Source organism: Lithobates pipiens, unplaced genomic scaffold (genome assembly GCF_037356315.1).
Source record: "Lithobates pipiens isolate NorthernLeopardFrog02 unplaced genomic scaffold, aLitPip1_a1.2 Scaffold_1, whole genome shotgun sequence".
NCBI classification, from domain to species: Eukaryota; Metazoa; Chordata; class Amphibia; order Anura; family Ranidae; genus Lithobates; species Lithobates pipiens.
This window is the reverse complement of record NW_027507685.1, coordinates 103,057,367-103,071,716: the sequence shown is the minus strand read 5'-3', so window position 1 is coordinate 103,071,716 and position 14,350 is coordinate 103,057,367.

Genomic DNA, 14,350 nt, shown 5'->3' with positions numbered 1-14,350 from the left:
AAACTCACCACTGAAAGGTATAGGCTACATTTTCCCCGGAGGGCCTGGCTCTACCTGCTTCCAAAGAGGGTAAGTGACGCGCTGATGGGTATCTTCCCTTTCCACTGGGTCCATGGCTGATCATACATGTAATATCTGGAGGATTGCCTCCCACAATGTCCAGGGTTTAAATTCCCCCCTTAAACGCAAGAAAATCTTTAATTCATATAAATCTTCTAAATTAGATATTATTCTCCTGCAAGAGGCCCACTTCCCCATTATGTATAATCCCACATTTCTTCACTCTCATTACACTAAATTCTTCATAGACATGTGCATTCGTTTTCGTCCGAATGCATTTTTGTCCGAATTTCAGGTATTTTCGTTTTCATTTTGACAAATAACGAAAGCACAGAATCCGAAAAATGAAAGATCTGACATAAATAAATGCTTTATTTTCGTTTTCGTTGTTACAACAGTTTGATATAGAATAGGAGATTCAACGTGACTCTGACAATAACAATCTGTGTCTATAGAACCTGTGGTCGAATGTGCCTAACCTTACCTCTATTAGTCCAAGATTATATAGAGAAAATATTCGACAGAGAAAAAAAGATATTGGTCCACATGAATATTTAGTATTGCTAATTCAGGGGTTGCTTTCTTAAAAATGCCCGTAATTTTGGAAAGTAGGGAAAACACTCCACCCCAGAAACTCCTGATATGGGGGCACTCCCATAGCATATGTAGAAGTGTACCAATTCTCCCACAACCTCGCCAACATTCATTCGTGTTGCCCTGTGCAAATTTCGCTGTGATGTAAGGGGTGTAGTACCACCTAATTAGTATTTTCTGTGTTGTTTCCCAATGCGTTGTGGATCTGATGTAACGACAGTTGCTTTGTATAGCTATTTTCCATTGTTCGTCAGAAAATGATGCAGTAAGATCTCTCTCCCATTTCTGAAGGGGAGACATTTTACTGAATTGAATCTTGTGTTGTAACAAGTCGTAGAAAAGGGAAATTCCCCCTTTAACTTTTGTGTCATCAGACCAAAACGCCCATGCTTGGTGTGGTATTTTAACAGAAGTGCCTCTGTGTTGGTTTAAAAAGGAAGTCATTCTTAGATATGTAAAGTAATCTGTTGTAGGTAAAGAATATTTGCACGCTAGGGTCTCAAAAGGAATCAGCCTATCCTTCTCCATCAGGTCCGAGACCAGTGAGATACCTTTTTGTTCCCATAGCGATAGATCAAGATCATCAATGTATGTACACATGGAAGAAATAGGAGTGGGTACCTCCGTCAGAGTATGATGTTTATCTACGCTTCGGAGAAAGTTCTTCCATGTGTCCATTACTAATTGAATAATGGGATGGTCAGATGTAAAGGTCGTGCTGGCAAAGGAGGAAGCTAGCACGGTAGAATATAGGGAGTTGGGGTTCAGCCATGAACTCTCTATTACAGCCCATTGTTTCTCTGCACGAGGTTGAAACCAGTACTTCATTTGATCTAACAAGCACGCTGTGTAATAGTCCCTCAGTATAGGTAACCCCATACCTCCAGTTTCTCGTCTTCTATATAAAATGGACTGGGAACACCTAGGTTTCTTCCCCTGCCATACAAATTTAGTAAGTTGAGCTTGGGCTGATGTGAAAAAGGACGAGGGGACCTGAATTGGCAGGGCCCTAAAAAGATATAAAAGTTTCGGAAGAATTATCATTTTGTATGCTGCTAGTCTTCCCATCCAGGATAGGTAGAATTTTTTAAGTCTGTCTAACTCTTGATGCAGGGAGGTAAGAAGAGGTAAAAAATGTACTTTGAATAGGCTGGAACTAGGTGACATTATCTTAATACCTAGTTATTGAATAGGTTGGTTTGTCCACGGATAAGGAAATTGTGCGGCTAGGTTTATTTGGGTTTTCCCCTTTATGTTGATCGCTAACAAATTTGATTTGGAGGCGTTTACTTTATAATAGGAGATTTTGTTAAAGTGTTCTAGGGTGTCGTGAACTGCTGGTAGGGAAGAGAAGGGGCGTGTTAAGGTCAAAATTACATCATCTGCAAATAAAGTAATAGAGTGCGAGTGTTTGGAAGTGGGGATGCCTGATATGTGTGGGTGGGTACGAATTGTTTCGGCTAAGGGTTCCATTAAAAGGGCAAAGATTAAGGGGGATAACGGACATCCTTACCGTGTCTCGTTGGTGATACTGAAGCTTTCGGAGAACATGCCCTCCATATACACCATAGCTGAAGGGGTGGTATACAAAGCCGAAATGGCTGAGTTAATGTTCCCCTCTACTCCAAATTTGCAGAGCACTCTGCTTAGATACCCCCAGTGGACCCTATCAAAGGCCTTCTCTGCATTAAGTGTAAGAAGCAGAGAAGGGCCCCCAGAAGCCTCTGCCACATGGATCAAATTGATAATCCTTCTGGTTGCATCCGGCACTTGGCGTCCCTGAATAAAGCCTACTTGGTCATTTTTAATCAAGGTTGGTAGAATATTTGACAGTCTATTGGCCAGAATTTTTGCAAAGATCTTCAAGTCTACATTCAATAAAGATATAGGCCTGAAATTCTGTGGAACGTCTGATGATTTCCCAGGTTTAGGTAACGTTATGATTGTGGCAGCTAGCATTTCCGGAGGGAACGAAGAGTCTAAAGTAGCTTTCTCAAATGTTTTAAGTAGATGTTGGCCTAGAATGGGGTAGTATGTACGGTAGTATTCAGATGAAAATCCATCTGGACCCGGAGATTTATTTAGCGGTAATGCTAGGATTGTTTTGTGTAGTTCACTTAATGTTATGGGGTCATTTAAAGCATTTAATTGGACCTGTTCTATTTTAGGAAGTACAATTTTATCAAGAAACTTCTCAATCGACTCCATAGTCGGTTGTGGAATAGAGGTATCGTCCTTTAGATTATACAGGGTGCTGTAGTAGTCCCTAAAAGCGTTGGCTATGTATTTTGGGTTGGACAATTTGGCGCCACTAATCGGATAAATGAAGGGGATTTTCTGCTTAATGGTTTTCTCTTTAGTTTGCCTAGCTAGTAACTTCCCTGCACGGTCCCCTTGCTGGTAGAAGCGGCTTTCCATTTCTTGAAGGTATGGTCATGCTGTGAAATCAGCAGCAGTCTGAGCTCATGTCTAAGACCATCCAATTGGGAACCCATAGTTTGGTCAGGGCCCTTTTTGTTTAGGGATTCCAATTTATCAATTTGGGAAAGGAGATTGTAAATTTTTTGGTTCGTTTGTTTTTTGGCCGTGCTGCTCAGTTTTATAAAAACCCCTCTCATAAATGCCTTATGTGAGTTCCATAGTGTGAAGGGGTCCGACACAGACCGGGCATTCATCTCAAAAAACTCCCGAAGTTCAGAAATAATCCTGTTCTTGAATTTTGGATGTGAGAAAAGGGAGGTATAATTTTTCCACCTGTTTGCCCTGGTCTCTGTCTGCCACCCCTCCACCTTCACGGATACTGGGGCATGGTCTGACCATGTGATGTTATGTATAGATGACATACTAACATTTTGTAATAGAAATTTGTCTACCAAAAACAGGTCTATCCTAGAATACGTGTTATGCACACTAGAGAAATAAGAATAGTCACGTTCGGTGGAGTGCTGGCACCACTACACTTCAAACAAGCTTTCTGATGCCATGAAATGCGCAAGGGTAATCCTGTCTCTGGCTTTAGGAGGTCTCAAAGACACATCTAGGGATTGGTTGGGTATTGCATTAAAATCGCCGCAGAGTAATAGATAGCCCTTGCGCACCGCAGCCACCTTTTTCCATACTTTATGTAAAAAAGACAGTTGTTTAGCATTAGGCACATATACATTCACTATAGTGTAAACCGTATTGTTAATCTCCCCTACTAGGATGATATACCTGCCCGCTTTATCAATTTCAACATGAGTACAATTAAATTGTATTGTGTCTCTAATCAATATAGCCACTCCTCTATGTTTCTTCTGTGCGTTAGAGAAGAATATTGTTGGAAAATGTCTATTATGCAGCTGTGGATGTTTAGAATCCAAAAAGTGTGTTTCTTGAAGACACAGAATGTCGCTTTGCAACTTCTTGGCTTCTTTCCATAATAAACTTCTTTTATGAGGACTATTTAAGCCTCTAACATTGAACAACGTAATTTTAAATCCCATGTTGGGGGGTATTTGGGTGGGCCTTGCCCAGGTCCTTGAAGCTATACCAGTTGTTAAGTACACAAACTTGCACCGACTTACATTTGCGGTGACCAGAAAAGTAATAAAAAAAGTAAAAAATAAAAAAATAAAAAAAATAAATAAAAAAAATAATAAAAAAAATAAAATAAATAATTGTTGACAAGGAAAAAGAAAAATTCAACCACCTATTGGTGAAAGGATCCCAAATCAGTACTGTTCCTAAAGGCTCGCAGCCTTTATTCTACAATGTAGTGCTCAACAATAAGTGAACGGGTAGAAAAATAAAAAAGGGTGATTCAAAAGAATCTGTAGGGAAATGAACCCTTAACCGTCAGAGGGCGAAAGAGAACTTGGCATAGTTCCACCGAGCACCGGAGCTCTAAGTTCAACTAATGTAGTAGTTACTTGGGTGAGCAGTCCGATATTCATCTTGGCCGGGCAGGAGATCCCGTTCGGGGCGAGGAGACCACAGATTGCGAATCTTTGTCCTTTTCTAGGATACGCCATTCGCGCAGGAGTTGAAGTCCTTCCTCTACTGACTTGATGGCGATTGTCGTCCCGTCTCTTGAAACAAGGAGTTTGGCTGGGTAAGCCCACTTATATGGAATGCGGTGGTTCCTCAGGGGTTTTGTTATAGTAGCCATATTCCTTCTTCTTTGCATCGTAAATGCTGACAGATCCGGAAAGAAGGATAAGCCTTGTGCAGATGAAGGCATATTGTCTGGGTTTCGCACACATAGAAGAAATTTCTCTTTGGTTTGAAAGAAGTGAATCCTTGCGATGGTATCCCTTGGCAAATGCTCTGGAATATGTCTAGGCTTAGGAAGCCTATGGATCCTATCAATGGTGAGATCCGTTAGAGTTGCTTATGGTAGCGCCTCCTGCAGGATATTTTGGAGATGCGCAAGAAGGTCTGGCGTTTTAACCGATTCAGGTATTCCCCGGATCTTAATATTGTTTCTCCTCGATCGGTCTTCGAGGTCGGCCATTTTCTCCTTCATAAATAGAAATTCGTCCTCCCTCTCATTGTGAGCATCAATAACTTTGTTTATAGTTCCCACAAATTCACTCATCTTGTGTTCTATGTGAGAAACCCTGTTGTCCACTGCTTTAACTTCTTCTTTAAAGTGATTTGTGAGGGACAAAATGTCAGCATGCAATGTACTGCGGAGCGATACTAGCATATCTTTTAGGGTGGTATCGATTAGAGGCTGATTTTTGGTGGGGAACTCTAGTATGGAGTCCTGTAGTTCTCTCGTATCATTCAGAGAAGCATTACCCAAATCCTCCTCCTCCTTCCCTTGCATATGTGGCTGTTTAGCCTTAATGGGACTAGATGTGGAGGATGCTGACGGGGAAAGCTGTTTATCTCCTGTTGGAGTCTCAGCCTGGGATTGCGCCTGATAGGAGATAGGAGTTTTGCTGTTAACATGCCTGCCACTCTCCATGTCCTCCTGCTTACCGGCGCCATCTTGGGCCTGTGTGCTGCGGGGATGGCGGTAGAAGTCCGTCATTCGGCTCAGTCTTTTTGCTTCTTTTCTCCTTCGGGACATGATCCCCACTTCTGCCCGACCTCGGGGATGTAAAAACCGCCGGTATTAGCCGCTTAGGTATGCTGTTATAAACTCCGGTGTAGTGGACGGAGCTCTCTCACTACGCAGCCATACTTCTCGGCTGCCGGCCACGCCCCCCCCCCCGAAATGAAATATTTTACTCTGCACATGTCTAATTCTTCATGGCAAATGCAGAGAACAAAACCAAATGGGTGGCAATTGCTATAGCTAAGACATGCAACTTTCAATGGATTTCTGACACTAAAGACCCCGGAGGTAGGTTCTTATTGGTAAAAGGCACCTTAGATGGACAGATGTAATCCTTAGTCTCCTATTATTCCCCAAATAAAGGGCAAGCAGCTTTCTTTAGACGTCTCTTCCTAGTCCTGACTCCGCTTCTGGAGGGCACAGTTATATTCGGTGGGGACTCCAATGCAGCCTTTGATCAAGGCTTAGACAAATCTAGACCTCTGAGATCACAGCTTACCCACCCATCTAATGAAAGTCTCAAAAATTAGTTTAACCACTCAAGGACCGCCTCACGCCGATGTACGTCGGCAGAATAGCACGGCTGGGCACAATCACGTAGCTGTACGTGATTCTTTAAGTGCCCAGCCGTGGGTCGGGAGCGCGCCGCTGGCGGCGCGCTCCCAACCCAGTCCTGTGCTCCGTGACCATGGCCGCGGGACCAGCGGACCCGATCACCGCTGGTGTCTCGCGATTGGGTCACAGAGCTGAAGAATGAGGAGAGGTCTGTGTAGACAAACCTCTCCCCGTGCTTCCCTGTGTGGCTGTCACGATCGTCTCTTCCCTTTTATAGGGAAGGACAATCAGTGACATCACATGCCAGGCCACGCCCCCTACAATAAAAAAAAACATATAACGTCATACATAACACTACACTGCCCCTTTGTGGTTAACTCCTTCACTGCCAGTGTCATTTACACAGGAATCAATGCATTTGAATAGCATTGATTACTGCGTAAATGATAATGGTCCAAAAAATTTGTCAAAAATGTCCGATGTGTCCGCCATAATGTTGCAGTCACAATAAAAATCGCTGATCGCCGCCATTACTAGTAAAAAAAAAATATTAACAAAAATGCGATAAAACCATCCCCTTTTTTGTAAACGCTATAACTTTTGCGCAAACCAATCAATAATCGCTAATTGCGATTTTTTTTTACCAAAAATATGTAGAAGAATACGTATCAGCCTAAACTGAGGAAAAAAAAGTTTTTTTATATATTTTTTGGGGATATTTATTATAGCAAAAAGTAAAAAATATTGAATTTTTTTCAAAATTGTCGCTCTATTTTTGTTTATAGCGCAAAAAATAAAAACCGCAGAGGTGATCAAATACCACCAAAAGAAAGCTCTATTTGTGGGAAAAAAAGACGCCAATTTTGTTTGGGAGACACGTCGCACGACCGCGCAATTGTCAGTTAAAGCGACGCAGTGCCAAATCGCAAAAATGGGCTTGGTCCTTTAGCTGCAAATTGGTCTGGGGCTTAAGTGGTTAAAAAAAGAATACTTGCGCAGGGCTTGGCGGACGTCTGGAGAGAGCTGAACCCCACTAAAAGAGATTATACCCACTTTTCCCATCCACACAAGACATATGCCAGGATTGAACACCTGCTAGTTGGCTCCCAAACAATTCCTCTGGTACTACAATCACACATTATTGAATCTACCCTTTCTGACCATTCTTTGGTGGTCATGAACATTCGCTCTCACTACAATAGACCAGATCAGAGACAGTGGAGACTTAACGAATCCATTCTCTCTGATCCCAGTCATGTCACAAGGCTGGAGGAATGCATCAGGGAATATTTCCGTTTCAACGATAAGGGGGAGGTCTCTGCAGAAAAGCTCTGGGCAGCTCATAAAGCCTTTATTAGAGGGGAATTCATTAGACTTGCTGCCAAAGCCAAGAGAGAAAGGGAAGTGGATATCAAGAGACTAACAAACGAATATACCTCAATAAAGTCCCAGCACAAACTGAGCCCTGACCCCTCCCTGATCCCCCAACTTGATAAGGTTAGATTGGAACTTAACCACTTAAGGACCGCCGTATTGCCATTGTACGTCATCACAATGGCACAGGCAGGCACAAGCACGTACATGTACGTGCCTGCCTTCCAGCGGGTGGGGGGTCCGATCGGACCCCCTCCCGCTGGATACGGCGGTCCGTTTCCCTCCGGAAGCGATCCGTAATGAGGGGATGGCCGTTGGTTTCTGGCCACCCCCTCTCGATCGCTCCTGGCCAATGACGAACTTCCTCCCACTGTGTATTGTTTACACAGGACGGAGGAAGTGATGTCATTCTCCTTGGGGCTATCTTTTTGACCGGACTACGAGGAGAAGACTTAAAGTAAGGGCCGGTTCACACTGGGGGCGCTGCGAGGCGACACGACTTGCCTCGCCGCGACCTGACAAGTCGCCCCCGTTCTGTACAATGGAACCGTTCTGAGAGGAGCGACTCGAGTCGCTCCGACTCAGAAAAAAGGTTCCTGTACTACTTTTGGGCGACTTGCATTGACTTCTATACAGAAGTCATTTGCAAGTCGCCGCTGAGGTCGCGGCAGGTCGCGGCGAGGCAAGTCGGTGTCGCCTCGCATCGCCCCCTGTGTGAACCGGCCCTAAGTGTGCACCAACACTACACTGACATGTAGGCACACACAGGCACACAACCCCCCCCCCCCCCCCCCGATCCCCCTCTCCCCCCAGTCACAGTGTCACTGATTGCATTGATCATTTCTTTACTGATCAATGCATTCAGTGTCAGTTGTAAAAGTAAAAACTGTCAGGGCAGTTAGTGTTAGGTCCAGGGTAGCCCCCTATCACGCCCCCTGATTGCCCCTAGAGTTAACCCTTTCACCCCCTTTTGCCAGTGTCACTAAGCGATAATTTTTCTGATCGCTGCATCAGTGTCGCTAGTGTCGCTAGGTAGCTAATATTCCATGGACTCAACATGCCTCTCAGTAAATAGCTTGGGGTGTCTTCTTTCCAAAATGGGGTCATTTTGGGGGGTTTTGTGCTATTTTGGCATTTTATGGTCTTCGAAACTGTCATAGGTAGTGAGGAGTTAAATCAAAAATTTGCACCCTTAAAAATCCTGAAGGTGGTGATTGGTTTTCGGGGTGCCGTGCGCAACTAGACTCCCAAAAAGCCCCACACAAGTGGTATCCCCATACTCAGGAGAAGTAGCGGAATATATTTTGGGGTGCAATTGTCATTATTCAATCCCTTAGGACAAAAAAAATAAATATTGAATGGGCTCAACATACCCATCAGCAATTTCCTTGGGGTGTTTACTTTCCAAAATGGGGTCATTTGGGGGGGGGGGGGTTTGTACTGCCCTGCCATTTTAGCACCTCAAGGAATGAGATAGGCAGTCATAAATTAAAAGCTGTGTAAATTCCAGAAAATGTACTCTAGTTTGTAGACGCTATAACTTTTGCGCAAACCAAAAAATATACGCTTATTGACATTTTTTTTTACTAAAGACATGTGGCTGAATAAATTTTGCCCTCAATGTATGACTAAAATTTAGTTTATTCGATTTTTCTTATAACAAAAAGAAGAAAATATCTTTTTTTTTCAAAATTTTCGCTCTTTTTCCATTAATATCGCAAAAAAAAAAAAATCGCAGAGGCAATCAAATACCATCAAAAGAAAGCTCTATTTGTGGGAAGAAAAGGACGCAAATTTCGTTTGGGTGCAATATTGCATGACCGCGCAATTACCAGTTAAAGCAGCGCAGTGCGAAATTGGAAAAAGATCTCTGGTCCTTAAGGTGTTTATTGGTCCGGGGCTGAAGTGGTTAATCTGGTTCTAACAGCTAAAGCCGAAAAGCAAATACGCTGGTCCCAAAACCGCTTTTACACACAAGGAGATAAAATGGACTCTCCTGGCCCACAAATTGACACCCAGGCTAAAACCGCATTCAGTGACGAAAAAACGAATCCCTGGCCAAGGCCCCTCCGCAAACCCCTCCAAAATTTTGCACTCATTTTCTGAGTTCTATGGCAAATTTTACTTGCCGACACCCTCCCCGACTGACTCCACTTTAAACTCCTTCCTAGATGACCTTCCCATCCCTAAATTATTCATTGACCACAGAGATAGTTTAGAAGCCCCTTTCACGGAAGGAGAAGTACTAGCGGCAATAAAAACCCTTAGGACAGGCTCAGCCCCAGGACCGGATGGATTATCCAATCCATATTATAAAAAGTTTGCCAATCTTTTAGCTCCATATCTGTCGAAATGTTTTAATTACACAACCAAGGGAAACCCACTTGATCCTCAGCTCAATGCAGCATTCTTAGCAGTGATTCCAAAACCGGACAAAAATCCAGAGGAAGTGGGTAATTATTGCCCTATCTCCTTAATTAACTGTGATGTAAATATATTGACCAAAATTCTTGCCAATCGCATGGCTCTGTTTATCAGTGCATACATTCACAAGGATCAAGTGGGTTTCATCCCGGGTAGACAAGGCCCAGACCAGATATGGAGAACCATTGATGTCATGTCAATTCTTCAAACTAACTGGGTGGGGGTCCTAAACAATCGGGCATGTTGCTCTCATTAGACCTACAAAAAGCCTTTGATTCGGTCTCATGGCCCTACATTCTCGCCATACTTAAAAAATGGGGATTTGGTCATCGCTTTGTGGGCTTAATCCAAGCACTTTACTCCACTCCCACTGCAAGGGTCCAGATCCAAGGCTTTTACTCGAAACCCATAGAGATCAGACAAGGGACCAGACAAGGGTGCCCATTCTCACCATTAATTTTCGCAATAGCAATAGAGACACTCGCCATAGCCATTTGACAAAATCTGTATATCAAGGGTGTATCTTGCGGCCCGTACACTCACAAGTGCAGGTCGCGGACTGGGACAAGAAATAGGCCCGGGCATTTTGGATTGAGCAGCCCATGACATGGTAACCGGCCCCTTCCCCACTCTCCACTCTGACAAATCCCCTGAGAGAGGGGAGGGGGGAACCCAGCAAAGGTGTGGGGGTGGGGTGAGGTGGGACCAGGAAAGAGCATGGGGGTATGGAGAGCACAGGGAAGAACCTTGAGAACATGGGGTGGGGCAAGAGCACAGGGAGGAAGAGAAGAGCACAAGGGGCAGCGGAGAGCATGGGGGAGGTGGAGAGGACAGGGGGCAGCAGAGAGCATGGGGGGAGGTGGAGAGCACAGCAAGGGTGGTGGAGAGCACAGGGGGGGCGGTGGAGAGCATGGGGGGAGGTGGAGAGTGCAGGGAGGGCAGCGGAGAGCATGGGGAGAGGTGGAGAGCGCAGGGAGGCAGCAAAGAGCATAGGGGGAGATGGAGGGCACAGGGAGGGTGGTGGAGAGCATGGGGGGATGTGGCGAGCACAGGGAGGGTGGCAGAGAGCATTGGGTAGGTGGAGAGCACAGGGAGGGTGGTGGAGAACATAGGGAGGGGGCGTTGGAGAGCATGGGGAGGTGGAGTGCACTGGGGGGGTGGCAGAGGGCATCGGGGAGGTTGATCGCACTGGGGGGTGGCCGAGGGCATGGTTGAGGTAGATTGCACAGGGGAGGGGGGTGGCAGAGAGCATGGGGGAGGTGGAGCAAACGGGGGGGGGGGGGGGGGTGGCAGAGGGCATGGGGAGGTGGATTGCACTGGGGGGTGGCAGAGGGCATGGGTGAGGTGGATTGCACTGGGTGGGTGGCAGAGGGCATGGGGAGGTGGGGCACACTGTGGAGGTGGCAGAGGGCATGGGTGAGGTGGATTGCACGGGGGGTGGCAGAGGGCATGGGTGAGGTTGATTGCACTGGGGGGGGGGGGTGGCAGAGAGCATGGGGGAGGTGGAGCGCACTGGGGGGGTGGCAGAGGGCATGGGGGAGGTGGATCGCACTGGGGGGGTGGCAGAGGGCATGGGTGAAGTGGATTGCACTGGGGGGGGGGTGGCAGAGAGCATGGGGGAGGTGGAGCGCACTGGGGTGGTGGCAGAGGGCATGGGGGTTGTGGAGCGCACTGGGGGGGTGACAGAGGGCATGGGTGAGGTGGATTGCACTGGGGGGGTGGCAGAGGGCATGGAGGAGGTGGATCGCACTGGGGGTGGCAGCGGGCATGGTTGAGGTGGATGGCACTGTGGGGGTGGCAGAGAGCACGAGAAGGCAAAGAGTATGGGTGGTGTAGAGAGCCCGGGGGGGGGGGGCAGCAGTAATAAGCAGGAAAGGAGGAGGGGTGGGGGCAGCTGCATATAGAACAATCATTCTCTCGATCTTCTTCCTGCAGTCTCCTGCTTCTCCTCTACCTCTCACAGGCATTCTGATACTGCATGAGGAAGATGGAGAGAATGATTGTTCTATATGCAGCCGCCCCCATCGCTCCTCCTATCCAGGTTATAAGGGAGTGAGCGCAGAGCACGGCGCGGAACTCACATTTTCTGTTATCTGGTGTTCTGCCAGGACTCAGCAGCAGGTGTCTGCTTTGGCTTCTCCCCCTTCACAGTCATCATATACAAGAGATGACCAGAGACTGCAGATCTAATACAGCAGATGACCAGAGACTGTGGATCTATTACAGGAGATGACCACAGACTGCGGATCTAATACAGAGGATGACCACAGACTGCAAATCTAATACAAGAGATGACCAGAGACTGCGGATCTATTGCAGGAGATGACCAGAGACTGCGGATCGAATACAGGAGATGACCAGAGACTGCGGATCTATTACAGGAGATGACCAGAGACTGCGGATCTATTACAGGAGATGACCACAGACTGCGGATCTAATACAGGAGATGACCAGAGACTGCAAATCTAATACAAGAGATGACCAGAGACTGCAGATCTATTGCAGGAGATGACCAGAGACTGCGGATCGAATACAGGAGATGACCAGAGACTGCGGATCTATTACAGGAGATGACCAGAGACTGCGGATCTAATACAGGAGATGACCAGAGACTGCGGATTTAATACAGAAGATGACCAGAGACTGCGGATCTAATACAGGAGATGACCAGAGACTGCGGATCTATTACAGGAGATGACCAGAGACTGCGGATCTAATACAGGAGATGACCAGAGACTGCGGATTTAATACAGGAGATGACCAGAGACTGCGGATCTAATACAGGAGATGACCAGAGACTGCGAATCTAATACAAGAGATGACCACAGACTGCGGATCTATTACAGGAGATGACCACAGACTGTGGATCTAATACAGGAGATGACCAGAGACTGCGGATCTATTACAGGAGATGACCAGAGACTGCAAATCTATTACAGGAGATAACCAGAGACTGCGGATCTAATACAGGAGATGACCAGAGACTGCGGATCTATTACAGGAGATGACCAGAGACTGCGGATCTAATACAGGAGATGACCAGGACTGCAGATTTAATACAGGAGATGACCAGAGACTGCGGATCTAATACAGGAGATGACCAGAGACTGCGGATCTATTACAGGAGATGACCAGAGACTACGTATCTAATACAGGAGATGACCAGAGACTACGGATCTAATACAGGAGATGACCACAGACTGCGGATCTATTACAGGAGATGACCAGAGACTGTGGATCTAATACAGGAGATGACCAGAGACTGCGAATCTATTACAGGAGATGACCAGAGACTGCGGATCTAATACAGGAGATGACCAGAGACTGCGGATTTAATACAGGAGATGACCAGAGACTGCGGATCTAATACAGGAGATGACCAGAGACTGCGGATCTAATACCGGAGATGACCAGAGACTATGGATCTAATACAGGAGATGACCAGAGACTGTGGATCTAATACAGGAGATGACCAGTGTGAAAGGGATCTCTAAAGCCGCGTACACACGGGCGGACTGTCTGGCCTACTTAGTCCGCCGAAACACATTTCAGCGGACAGTCCGCTCGTGTATGGGCTTCAGCGGACTTTTTCAGCGTGCAGTCTGGCGGACTAAGTATTTCGGAATTTCCGTAATACTGTCCGTCGGACTCGCATTTCGGCGGACAATCCGCCCGTGTGTGTGCCAGTCCACCGTACTTTTGAAATGAGCGGACTTTTCCCGCCCGGAGAAAAGTCCGCTCATTTCGAGCGGGTCTCCAGGTAGGCGGGGCCCGCGAAGGAGACGTCGCTGGCCCCGCCGCCTGGTATGGACTTAAAGGGGAACCCCAACGCCGAAAAAAATCGGCGTGGGGGTCCCCCCCAAGTCCACAACAGACCCTTGTCCGAGCACGCTACCCGGCCGGCCAGGAAAGGGGGGCGAGCGAGCGCCCCCCCTCCTGAGCCGTACCAGGCCGCGTGCCCTCAACATGGGGGGTTGCCTTGGGGAAGGGGGGGCCGCGCGGCCCCCCCACCCCAAAGCACCTTGTCCCCATGTTGATGAGGACAAGGGCCTCTTCCCGACAACCCTGGCCGTTGGTTGTCGGGGTCTGCGGGCGGGGGGCTTATCGGAATCCGGGAGCCCCCTTTAATAAGGGGGCCCCCGGATAAAGGCCCCCACCCTATGTGAATGAGTATGGGGTACAATGTACCCCTACCCATTCACCTGTAAAATAAAAGTACCAAAAAAAACACAACACACGAGATAAAATACTTTATTGCACAGCTCCTGGGGTCTTCCGTCTTCGGGGGTCTTCTCG